Below are 3,515 nucleotides of genomic sequence, written 5' to 3'. Positions count from 1 at the left end.
TATGGCTGATAATTTATGCCGAAATTGTTTGTGGTCAGTTTCTATCCAAATTGCTTGCATGATTGGGTGAAGGTGTAAGCATCCAGGAACGAGTGTGGTAAACAAAAATTAGGACAACTACGTGATTAACTTTAACCTTACGTAAAAACAGCGCTTTCTACGCGTCACGGATTTATACACAGTATAGAGGCTTTTACACAAACTTTCCGGTTCGCTTTTGTTCTTTTTGTCCAGCAGCTGCAATTCGCCTCAAAGGCACAGGCGAAAAACTGATGTAGCACCGCTCCTTAAGTACCCAGCGCAAGCCACGAAGCTTACCAGCTAGAGGACTCGCATACAAACTGTCTAATAGTGCTTTGAACCATTGAAGGAAGGTGATTCCGCGCAGCCACTATCCAAAATGAGAAAAATTTGCCTAGTGAAAGTGTGCTATCTGAGCTTGAAAATCTTACCATGTCACCGCCGTGTGTTTGCCAGGTCAACGGTTAAAAATCCATTGGACAAACTTCGTCCAGGCAGGGCATATGTAAGGATCAGTTCTCCTCGGAGGCGGCGATCCCTCAGGGGAACGAGATCAAGCACCACGTGAAGCATCTCACAGTCCATGGATTAAAGTCCGGCAGCTCTCAGGTTACATTCAGTAAGCGTTACCCATTGAAGGAGGTGATTCCGCGCAGCCACTATCCAAAATGAGAAAAATTTGCCTAGTGAAAGTGTGCTATCTGAGCTTGAAAATCTTACCATGTCACCGCCGTGTTTTTGCCAGGTCAACGGTTAAAAATCGATTGGACAAACTTCGTCTAGGCAGGGCATATGTAAGGATCAGTTCTCCTCGGAGGCGGCGATCCCTCAGGGGAACGAGATCAAGCACCACGTGAAGCATCTCACAGTCCATGGATTAAAGTCCGGCAGCTCTCAGGATACACTCACTAAGCGTTACATCCTTCGTGTGTTCTGAGCACAGAGCTTGGTTGGAATATTCAATAAGTGACCTGACGCGCAGTGAGACATGTAATACTCCATCGAATGCTTATGAAAAGTCGAAAAATATGGCATCCGATATGAGTTCCTCGTCATTGGCTTGGGTTAAATGGTCCATAAACACGAGCACGCCGCCCAGGGACAGTTTGGGAGAAATCGGCGTTGAACTGGAGATATTAATTTGTTGAAAGCAAGGTAATTTATGACGGCTTGCCTCAGAATGCGCTCCATCGCCTTACACGACACACACATGAGGCAAATAGGACGGTATCCGCCGTGTGATGGTCGGTCACGAGCTTTGTAAATTGGTGTGGCAGTCACTTACTTCAGAGCACAAGGGAGGTTACCTTCGTCAACCGAACAGCGAAGCATTAAGTAGGATTGTTTTTCCAGTGTGAGCAAAGTTTTCTTTGGGTCTCTTGGAGGGACCCCGTAGGGCCTCGGTGCGCAGATTGGGGTGAACTTGTGCGACAGTTAATGGCTCTCTTCAACCGTGAATACCAAGTAGGTGGAGGACATTCGTCTGCCGTTGCAAAAGACCAAACCGAAATTGATTTCTCCGAAACTATGAGGCATTCAAAGTAGCGAATTTCATGTGAAGTAAACCTGGTCATTTTGGGCGTTTCACTGACCTTTCGCTTAACGCGTTTTTTTAAAGTGAGCTGAATTTCAAAGCCACCTAACAACAATGATCACCTCTCCACAAAACAAGGCACTGAATGGAGTCTTGGCCCAGTTCACCGTGTTCTTCAGATTAGAGATGAAGCCAACAACGTGTTGTATGTAATTCTACGCGCTTTCGTCCTCTGCCCGGTCTATGGACGTGACGTTTACATTATCCATGTCCTGTATGCACGTTCCTTGGCAGTCCACGAGTCCTACCTGACCGGTATTTTCGGCCACTACCCATCCCTATCATCACCATCATCAAGGACCGCGCGACATCCGCGTTGGGCATTGATTCTTCGCTGTCGTACAACCCTGATTTCGCCCATGGGGAAAAACTACCCCCAAAGGTGATATGCACGAAAAAACCGATCCATTGCCGGGAGGAAATAATGTCGCAAATAAAAATCAGCTCTCGGAACTAGCAAGACAGGAAGCATAGGAGTGTGCGGCAGATATCTCTTCTGAGCCTTAGACCTAAACCAGGCGTACAGATACTAGATCCGCTGACCTCTTTGGCTGCACGCCTCTGAGCTCCTCACCTCCAGAGGCAGGTTTGACAAAGTTCAATTGCTTGTCTACGAACTGTCCCACCCTTTTCAGCAAACTTTGCGATATGTGGGAGTCAGTTTGTTATGAACAACCATTTATAATCGCACTCACGGTGATCCGGCCGACAATAGATGCCTCTGATGTGGATAACTTGGTGCATGGTTAATCGGATTTTTGAGCTAATTCAAATCGAGGGGGGTCGGTTGGGCTGATTTATACTTACATTAAGCTCGGGCAATCCCATTTGCCCTCTCTGGTACCACTCCAGCGAATTTGAAATTCACGGGTTCACGGATTCACGGATTCACGGATTGATACACAGGATCGAGGCTTTTGCCCAAGTTTCCCGGGTTGGTTTTGTTCTTGTCGGTCAGTGACCCTCGTTCACCTGAAAGGCGCGAGTGAAAAAAATGTGTAGCACTGCTCTTTATGTTCTCAGCGCCTCCCGGGTCGGTTTTGTGATTGCCTTTCGGCGGCTGTCATTCATCTGAAAGGCACAAGTGAAAAAAGAGTGTAGCACTGCTAGTTATATTCTCAGTGCGAGGCGGTATGCTTGCAAACGCGAGGACTCGCATGAGTAAATGTCTTGTAGTGCTTTAAACTGGGTTCTAGAAGGAGCGTAGACAACCGTCGGAGGAAGGTCATTCCACGCAGCTACTACCCGAAATGATAAAAATTTTGTCCAATGAATGTGTGTGCTCTGAGCTTGAAAATTTTCTTACCATGCCCCCGCCGGGTGTTTGCTGGGTCAACGGTAAAAAACCTGTTTGCCAAGCTTTGTTCAAACAGGGCGTGAGTAAGAATTAGGTCCCCTCGGAGGCGACGGTACTCCAGGGGAAAGAAATCAAGCATCGCGAGACGGCTTTTGTGGTCCAGGGATCTGCGGCCGACAATAATTTTCGTAGCTGCTCGCTGGACGAGTGACGTCTTTCGTGCGTCTAGAGTGGAAAACATGGTTGGCGTACTCCAGGAGCGGTCTGACGTAGGCTTCATAGAATATTTGGAATTCCACGCGAGTGATACGGGAGAAGGTGCGTCGGATCATCCGTAAAGTGACGAATGCCTTTTGGGCCGATTTCTCATGGTGCAGTGAGAAGGATAAGTTTGAGGAGACCCAAATGCCCGAATCCTTTTTGGCATCTATCCTCATGAGGTTTTCTGGCCCCTTTTCACCATGCATAACAAGGTGCCAGCCCAACGACCATTGTTTGGCAGCGTCTACATCCATTTGGAGGACACCGGCATTGGAACTCCAGGATTTCAAGTCGTCCGCAAAAAGTATACATGAACTCGCAAGAACGTTTGGGAGGTCGTTG

The sequence above is a fragment of the Opisthorchis viverrini genome, assembly GCF_000715545.1.
Source record: "Opisthorchis viverrini unplaced genomic scaffold opera_v5_47, whole genome shotgun sequence".
Taxonomy (NCBI): Eukaryota; Metazoa; Platyhelminthes; class Trematoda; order Opisthorchiida; family Opisthorchiidae; genus Opisthorchis; species Opisthorchis viverrini.
The sequence above is the reverse complement of the archived record's forward strand: the minus strand, read 5'-3'. Positions refer to the sequence as shown.